The sequence below is a fragment of the Pseudophryne corroboree genome, chromosome 11 (assembly GCF_028390025.1).
Source record: "Pseudophryne corroboree isolate aPseCor3 chromosome 11, aPseCor3.hap2, whole genome shotgun sequence".
NCBI classification, from domain to species: Eukaryota; Metazoa; Chordata; class Amphibia; order Anura; family Myobatrachidae; genus Pseudophryne; species Pseudophryne corroboree.
Window position 1 is genome coordinate 59,740,795 of NC_086454.1, and position 10,266 is coordinate 59,751,060.

At 38.0% G+C, this 10,266-nt stretch overlaps 2 pseudogenes; both read left to right on the plus strand.

Annotated features, from left to right (window-relative positions):
- Positions 1–3,443: 3,443 nt before the first annotated feature.
- Positions 3,444–3,563, plus strand: LOC134971274 (5S ribosomal RNA; annotated as a pseudogene).
- Positions 3,564–8,263: 4,700 nt separating this feature from the next.
- LOC134971275 (5S ribosomal RNA) lies at positions 8,264–8,383 on the plus strand (annotated as a pseudogene).
- The last annotated feature ends 1,883 nt before the right edge of the window (positions 8,384–10,266 follow it).

Here is a 10,266-nt window from a genome sequence, read left to right on the forward strand (position 1 = left end):
GTGGCGCAATAAACTCTCCCCTATTTTTTGAAATCATTTGGTATTAATTTTTATCTGCTGCCTGGTGCACTACAACCCATTTTTTAATATGTGGAGAAACTCAGATCGCGCAACCAAGAGACAAAACTGGTGCCAAAAGATATTTAATGAGAAACAACAATCTAGTGAACCCCCCCCACCTGGTGACTTAGATGAATTATTTTGGGGCATAGAGAGACTCCTCACCAAAGAAGTTAAAGCATGGTGGGATATAAAGGGTCTAGAGCATTACATCTCAGTTGACAGCATTCCAAGAGGGCTTAGACTTCTAAAACAACCAACATTTGGCAACTTAGATGCAGCCTTCTTGGAAAAATGGGATAAAACATTACACAATTGTTCCATTGACCTAATGAAATTGCTGATTGATGAGAAGAAGAACTCCCTCTTAGAATTAGAGAAGAACATCAAATGCAAAGAAAGTGAACTTGAACCCTTTAAAGATAAAGAAGATTACAAGATTAATGAAAAGGTCTTATACAGAAAAATGGAACACATAGAAGAAGAGGTCACAAAAAATAAGGAGAAAAAATTTCTCAGGGACAAAATGGATTACGAACAAGGCAAAATTAAAAACTGGAGCAGGTTTGGAAATATGAACCAACAAACGAATGAAAATAAGAGACAATACTGGAAAACCGTACCAACTAAAGGCAAACCACTACGGAATACAGATACACCATCTCCAACACTAAAGATACAAAACAGATTCACAGCACTACAGAGACTTCACTCTAAAAGTGATCAGACTTTTTTAGCCCAAAGAACAGGAACACGACCAAAAGAAGGCCCAAGAAATCCCCTGAAGGAAGATGTACATCACGCTTCACCTCTCAAAAGAAGATATACAGAAGAAGAGGAAAACGGGGCAGTAGGAGGGAACGAGAACAAAAAAAGAACAATTTAATGACGAAACCTGCAAATAAAGAGAATGGAATTTTTACTTTATCAAAACATAAACTATCGGAACCAGAAAAATCCCTACTGAATAAAGGTTTGACGTTTGCACCCACAGGGGGTCTCAATAAATTTGAGACCTTCATTGATCTAAACAAGTTCATCAGAAAACTGACACTTAAAAGACATTTCCTGAGGAAAGAGGATGCGGTGATCAGCAATTATGAAAACCAGTCGAAATCAGGTCTAAAACCAACCTCAAAATTTTACCCATTGGAGTCAAAGGGGAGTAACGTGAGCATTTTTTACGAACTGGTTAAGAAAGACCTATGTGAGACCAACTTAGAGAAGATAAAAGAGAAGAACACCACGAACCGGGAGAGTGAGGCGTTAAAAAAGCTACAGAAAAATAAGGGAATTGTGATAAAACAAGCTGATAAAGGGGGGGGCCTGGTTATCATGGACCGTGAGAAATATACAAATGAAGCATTGAGATTATTGGGAGATGATGTCTCGTACACTAAACTGTCTGGCGACCCCAAAGATGCATTCGTCGGAGAACTAAGAACATTGCTAGTACACGGTCTACGTAATGAGATAATTACAAAGGAGGAATTCCAATTTTTAATGAAATCAGACCCCACCACCCCTATTTTTTACTTCTTACCAAAAATACATAAGAACTTGACTAACCCACCCGGAAGACCTATCGTGGCAGGTATTGACTCGCTTACATCAAACCTATCAGAATACGTCGATGTCTTCTTAAAACCCTATGTGAAAGAGCTGCCTTCGTACTTAAAAGACACTACAGCTGTGTTGAACTCCCTGAAAGACTTTGAATGGAAAGATGACTATAAGTGGGTAACAATAGATGTGCAGTCACTGTACACTTGCATAGACCATAAGAAAGGTGTAACAGCATGCAAAGAATATATGGAAACCGATACTTCACTTACAGCCATCCACAAAGATTTTTTATGTGACGTCATGTATTTTATTCTTCAGCATAATTATTTTAAGTTTTTAGATCAGTTTTATCTACAACGCTGTGGGACTGCAATGGGTACGATTTTTGCACCGAGTTTCGCTAATCTTTTTATGGGTAGCTGGGAGAAGAATTTTATCTATGGTAACCATGATTTTAAGAACCATATTATCTTTTATCGTCGGTACATAGACGACATTTTAATTGTCTGGGACGGCACTGAAGATCAGTTTTATAAATTCATGGACTTCCTAAGTACTAACGAGATGAATCTCATGTTCACTTCTAAACTCAACAAAGATTCTATTGAATTTCTCGATGTGATTCTAACAGGAAATGGAGAAAAAGTTGAAACTAAGAATTACATTAAACAGGTTGATACAAATAGCTACCTGCATTATAAGAGTAACCACCTGAAAAGGTGGAAAAACAATATTCCCTTTTCTCAATTTAGTAGAATAAAGAGAAATTGTAGTAACCAGGAAGAATGTGACACCCAAATAGAGAAATACAAAGAAAGATTCAAGAACAAAGAATACCCAGCTACCATCGTGGAAGAAGCGGCTCTCAAAGCAAGAGCTCTAGAGAGATCAACCCTGTTAGAATACAAACCTAAAAAAACCAAGAAAGAATCCGTTCCTTTTATCACCACCTTCAATCGTCATGAGAAAACCATTAGAGACTCTCTTAACAATAACTGGGGAATTCTATTAATGGACCCTGTTCTCAAAGACATACTACCTCCTCGCCCAGAAATCGTCTTCAGAAAATCAAAAAATCTAAAAGATATCCTAGCCCCCAGTATGCTACACAAGGAATCTGAACAAGAACCAAAAATGCCAAGATGCACAGGTTCCTTTAAATGTGGCCGATGCAACATTTGCAGGTACCTACACCCAGTAAGGAAAACATTCTCGGATGCAGAAAAGAAGGAGGAATACAAAATCAAGGACTTCATAAACTGCAACACACAATCTGTGATTTATTTATTAGAATGTGACTGTGGGAAACAATATGTAGGTAAAACAAAGAGACCCCTGAAAATAAGGATACAGGAACATGTTCGCAATATAAAAAATAAAATGGAAAATCACGCAGTATCCAAACACTTCAACCTTGAACACAATTCCAATCCGGAGGCACTAACGTTTAAAGCAATTGAACTCGTGAAACTGGGAGAAAGGGGTGGCGACCTGGCTAATAAACTCTCACGCAGAGAAATGTTCTGGATTTTCCAACTACAAACACTCCATCCGAAGGGATTTAACGATTATTACGAAATCGCTCCTTTCCTGTGAAAACTACAGTCGGTGAATCATCATGGTTAGACTATTCTCCTTCCCTTCCCTCCCCTCCTCCCCCTCCCCCCCCCCACCTCCACCCCCCCCCCCTTCACTCACAACCCCCCCCCCCCCAGCTCAACCATCCTATTCCCATCCTACACTATTCCCGTTTGATAAATATTAGCCTATGGCGGTATTGATATATTGAGATTGACACATGTACGGTAAACAGCGATTATTACAGTCAGACCACACTGGAAAGGCCCAATCTCGTCCGATCTTGGAAGCAAAGCAGTGTCGGGCCTGATCAGTACCAGACTAGGGAGACCATCTGGGAATATCAGGTACTGTAACCAAACTGACTATAAAATAGCCTACATAAGCGTGTCAGTATAATATATCACACTGTCTGCATCCTAATACTTTAAATTTGCACTTAGCACCTAATACCATATACTAATTCTAATATGCACCTTGCACATCACACATACCTTTATATATTTTATATATATATTTTTTTTATATATTTTTATTTTACTCATAGATGTTTATATATTTATATATTTATGTTTATATATTTATATACTTATGTGGGTCTATATGTTTATACATTCTCTATATATTCACTACAGTAAGTTTTAATTCATTAGAAGAGTAGCTATAATGACTAATCCCCGTTTTTTTATCTATTTCTATGCACTATACTGGAGAAATATAACTTATGTCTCCAATCACGGACCTCACAAACATGGCCGCCGAGTGTAACTTTCTATGAACTGATCCTCTCAAAGATGGCCGCCGCAATGAAATTCCACATAATGCTGTTCGATCTCTAAAGCGTCCACAGCCGCGGGCGCATGCGCAGTCGGATACCGGAAGTGGGGCGGAAATGACGCGACGGACGAAAACCGGAAGTGGGGCGACAAAGAACCGCCGGAGCCTCTACACACGAATCTTAACAGTTTTTAAACACCAAACCTGCCTTACGAACATTGCCTTAGCATCATGTATATTTATACCAGCAAATAAAATCATAGTTATGTAAAATATAGAATTTTTTACCTATTTCATATTATCATGAAATAATTAACAGGAAGTGATGTCATAAGTGATGTGAGACTAGTATTAGTATAAATAGAAGCTTAGTCTCATTCTGCCTTTACCCCTTGATGAAGTCTAAGTGACGAAACGCGTTGGGCTATCTGGCAGTGACCTCATACCAAGTTAAGTTAAATTGTTTTATATCTTTTAACTGGTATTTATAGCATTGTGTTTATTGTTTTTATCCCATTTTTTAAGAATTGTTGCTGCTTAAATTTTAGAGATTTTATATAATTAATTTGTCTGTTTTAGTGTTTAAATAAACATCACCCCCCTTTTTTAAACAATTTCTAGATCTGGTTACTCATTTTAGATACGATTTTAAATCCACAATTTCTGAACTATTTTTAAGACACCGACGGTCGCTATATCCCCCACCCCCCTGTGTGCATTACTCGCTGTTTCAGGGAACTACCATCCCTGTGTTTTCTGGGGGACAGCTGACGCCCTGTGCTAATTCCTAGGGAGTGTCGTTAATTCTTAAGTGGACTTTAGATTATTTGGTGTTGTACACAAGTGGCGCAATAAACTCTCCCCTATTTTTTGAAATCATTTGGTATTAATTTTTATCTGCTGCCTGGTGCACTACAACCCATTTTTTAATATGTGGAGAAACTCAGATCGCGCAACCAAGAGACAAAACTGGTGCCAAAAGATATTTAATGAGAAACAACAATCTAGTGAACCCCCCCCACCTGGTGACTTAGATGAATTATTTTGGGGCATAGAGAGACTCCTCACCAAAGAAGTTAAAGCATGGTGGGATATAAAGGGTCTAGAGCATTACATCTCAGTTGACAGAATTCCAAGAGGGCTTAGACTTCTAAAACAACCAACATTTGGCAACTTAGATGCAGCCTTCTTGGAAAAATGGGATAAAACATTACACAATTGTTCCATTGACCTAATGAAATTGCTGATTGATGAGAAGAAGAACTCCCTCTTAGAATTAGAGAAGAACATCAAATGCAAAGAAAGTGAACTTGAACCCTTTAAAGATAAAGAAGATTACAAGATTAATGAAAAGGTCTTATACAGAAAAATGGAGCACATAGAAGAAGAGGTCACAAAAAATAAGGAGAAAAAATTTCTCAGGGACAAAATGGATTACGAACAAGGCAAAATTAAAAACTGGAGCAGGTTTGGAAATATGAACCAACAAACGAATGAAAATAAGAGACAATACTGGAAAACCGTACCAACTAAAGGCAAACCACTACGGAATACAGATACACCATCTCCAACACTAAAGATACAAAACAGATTCACAGCACTACAGAGACTTCACTCTAAAAGTGATCAGACTTTTTTAGCCCAAAGAACAGGAACACGACCAAAAGAAGGCCCAAGAAATCCCCTGAAGGAAGATGTACATCACGCTTCACCTCTCAAAAGAAGATATACAGAAGAAGAGGAAAACGGGGCAGTAGGAGGGAACGAGAACAAAAAAAGAACAATTTAATGACGAAACCTGCAAATAAAGAGAATGGAATTTTTAATTTATCAAAACATAAACTATCGGAACCAGAAAAATCCCTACTGAATAAAGGTTTGACGTTTGCACCCACAGGGGGTCTCAATAAATTTGAGACCTTCATTGATCTAAACAAGTTCATCAGAAAACTGACACTTAAAAGACATTTCCTGAGGAAAGAGGATGCGGTGATCAGCAATTATGAAAACCAGTCGAAATCAGGTCTAAAACCAACCTCAAAATTTTACCCATTGGAGTCAAAGGGGAGTAACGTGAGCATTTTTTACGAACTGGTTAAGAAAGACCTATGTGAGACCAACTTAGAGAAGATAAAAGAGAAGAACACCACGAACCGGGAGAGTGAGGCGTTAAAAAAGCTACAGAAAAATAAGGGAATTGTGATAAAACAAGCTGATAAAGGGGGGGGCCTGGTTATCATGGACCGTGAGAAATATACAAATGAAGCATTGAGATTATTGGGAGATGATGTCTCGTACACTAAACTGTCTGGCGACCCCAAAGATGCATTCGTCGGAGAACTAAGAACATTGCTAGTACACGGTCTACGTAATGAGATAATTACAAAGGAGGAATTCCAATTTTTAATGAAATCAGACCCCACCACCCCTATTTTTTACTTCTTACCAAAAATACATAAGAACTTGACTAACCCACCCGGAAGACCTATCGTGGCAGGTATTGACTCGCTTACATCAAACCTATCAGAATACGTCGATGTCTTCTTAAAACCCTATGTGAAAGAGCTGCCTTCGTACTTAAAAGACACTACAGCTGTGTTGAACTCCCTGAAAGACTTTGAATGGAAAGATGACTATAAGTGGGTAACAATAGATGTGCAGTCACTGTACACTTGCATAGACCATAAGAAAGGTGTAACAGCATGCAAAGAATATATGGAAACCGATACTTCACTTACAGCCATCCACAAAGATTTTTTATGTGACGTCATGTATTTTATTCTTCAGCATAATTATTTTAAGTTTTTAGATCAGTTTTATCTACAACGCTGTGGGACTGCAATGGGTACGATTTTTGCACCGAGTTTCGCTAATCTTTTTATGGGTAGCTGGAGAAGAATTTTATCTATGGTAACCATGATTTTAAGAACCATATTATCTTTTATCGTCGGTACATAGACGACATTTTAATTGTCTGGGACGGCACTGAAGATCAGTTTTATAAATTCATGGACTTCCTAAGTACTAACGAGATGAATCTCATGTTCACTTCTAAACTCAACAAAGATTCTATTGAATTTCTCGATGTGATTCTAACAGGAAATGGAGAAAAAGTTGAAACTAAGAATTACATTAAACAGGTTGATACAAATAGCTACCTGCATTATAAGAGTAACCACCTGAAAAGGTGGAAAAACAATATTCCCTTTTCTCAATTTAGTAGAATAAAGAGAAATTGTAGTAACCAGGAAGAATGTGACACCCAAATAGAGAAATACAAAGAAAGATTCAAGAACAAAGAATACCCAGCTACCATCGTGGAAGAAGCGGCTCTCAAAGCAAGAGCTCTAGAGAGATCAACCCTGTTAGAATACAAACCTAAAAAAACCAAGAAAGAATCCGTTCCTTTTATCACCACCTTCAATCGTCATGAGAAAACCATTAGAGACTCTCTTAACAATAACTGGGGAATTCTATTAATGGACCCTGTTCTCAAAGACATACTACCTCCTCGCCCAGAAATCGTCTTCAGAAAATCAAAAAATCTAAAAGATATCCTAGCCCCCAGTATGCTACACAAGGAATCTGAACAAGAACCAAAAATGCCAAGATGCACAGGTTCCTTAAATGTGGCCGATGCAACATTTGCAGGTACCTACACCCAGTAAGGAAAACATTCTCGGATGCAGAAAAGAAGGAGGAATACAAAATCAAGGACTTCATAAACTGCAACACACAATCTGTGATTTATTTATTAGAATGTGACTGTGGGAAACAATATGTAGGTAAAACAAAGAGACCCCTGAAAATAAGGATACAGGAACATGTTCGCAATATAAAAAATAAAATGGAAAATCACGCAGTATCCAAACACTTCAACCTTGAACACAATTCCAATCCGGAGGCACTAACGTTTAAAGCAATTGAACTCGTGAAACTGGAGAAAGGGGTGGCGACCTGGCTAATAAACTCTCACGCAGAGAAATGTTCTGGATTTTCCAACTACAAACACTCCATCCGAAGGGATTTAACGATTATTACGAAATCGCTCCTTTCCTGTGAAAACTACAGTCGGTGAATCATCATGGTTAGACTATTCTCCTTCCCTTCCCTCCCCTCCTCCCCCTCCCCCCCCCCCACCTCCACCCCCCCCCTCACTCACAACCCCCCCCCCCCCCAGCTCAACCATCCTATTCCCATCCTACACTATTCCCGTTTGATAAATATTAGCCTATGGCGGTATTGATATATTGAGATTGACACATGTACGGTAAACAGCGATTATTACAGTCAGACCACACTGGAAAGGCCCAATCTCGTCCGATCTTGGAAGCAAAGCAGTGTCGGGCCTGATCAGTACCAGACTAGGGAGACCATCTGGGAATATCAGGTACTGTAACCAAACTGACAATAAAATAGCCTACATAAGCGTGTCAGTATAATATATCACACTGTCTGCATCCTAATACTTTAAATTTGCACTTAGCACCTAATACCATATACTAATTCTAATATGCACCTTGCACATCACACATACCTTTATATATTTTATATATATATTTTTTTTATATATTTTTATTTTACTCATAGATGTTTATATATTTATATATTTATGTTTATATATTTATATACTTATGTGGGTCTATATGTTTATACATTCTCTATATATTCACTACAGTAAGTTTTAATTCATTAGAAGAGTAGCTATAATGACTAATCCCCGTTTTTTTATCTATTTCTATGCACTATACTGGAGAAATATAACTTATGTCTCCAATCACGGACCTCACAAACATGGCCGCCGAGTGTAACTTTCTATGAACTGATCCTCTCAAAGATGGCCGCCGCAATGAAATTCCACATAATGCTGTTCGATCTCTAAAGCGTCCACAGCCGCGGGCGCATGCGCAGTCGGATACCGGAAGTGGGGCGGAAATGACGCGACGGACGAAAACCGGAAGTGGGGCGACAAAGAACCGCCGGAGCCTCTACACACGAATCTTAACAGTTTTTAAACACCAAACCTGCCTTACGAACATTGCCTTAGCATCATGTATATTTATACCAGCAAATAAAATCATAGTTATGTAAAATATAGAATTTTTTACCTATTTCATATTATCATGAAATAATTAACAGGAAGTGATGTCATAAGTGATGTGAGACTAGTATTAGTATAAATAGAAGCTTAGTCTCATTCTGCCTTTACCCCTTGATGAAGTCTAAGTGACGAAACGCGTTGGGCTATCTGGCAGTGACCTCATACCAAGTTAAGTTAAATTGTTTTATATCTTTTAACTGGTATTTATAGCATTGTGTTTATTGTTTTTATCCCATTTTTTAAGAATTGTTGCTGCTTAAATTTTAGAGATTTTATATAATTAATTTGTCTGTTTTAGTGTTTAAATAAACATCACCCCCCTTTTTAAACAATTTCTAGATCTGGTTACTCATTTTAGATACGATTTTAAATCCACAATTTCTGAACTATTTTTAAGACACCGACGGTCGCTATATCCCCCACCCCCTGTGTGCATTACTCGCTGTTTCAGGGAACTACCATCCCTGTGTTTTCTGGGGGACAGCTGACGCCCTGTGCTAATTCCTAGGGAGTGTCGTTAATTCTTAAGTGGACTTTAGATTATTTGGTGTTGTACACAAGTGGCGCAATAAACTCTCCCCTATTTTTTGAAATCATTTGGTATTAATTTTTATCTGCTGCCTGGTGCACTACAACCCATTTTTTAATATGTGGAGAAACTCAGATCGCGCAACCAAGAGACAAAACTGGTGCCAAAAGATATTTAATGAGAAACAACAATCTAGTGAACCCCCCCCACCTGGTGACTTAGATGAATTATTTTGGGCATAGAGAGACTCCTCACCAAAGAAGTTAAAGCATGGTGGGATATAAAGGGTCTAGAGCATTACATCTCAGTTGACAGAATTCCAAGAGGGCTTAGACTTCTAAAACAACCAACATTTGGCAACTTAGATGCAGCCTTCTTGGAAAAATGGGATAAAACATTACACAATTGTTCCATTGACCTAATGAAATTGCTGATTGATGAGAAGAAGAACTCCCTCTTAGAATTAGAGAAGAACATCAAATGCAAAGAAAGTGAACTTGAACCCTTTAAAGATAAAGAAGATTACAAGATTAATGAAAAGGTCTTATACAGAAAAATGGAACACATAGAAGAAGAGGTCACAAAAAATAAGGAGAAAAAATTTCTCAGGGACAAAATGGATTACGAACAAGGCAAAATTAAAAACTGGAGCAGA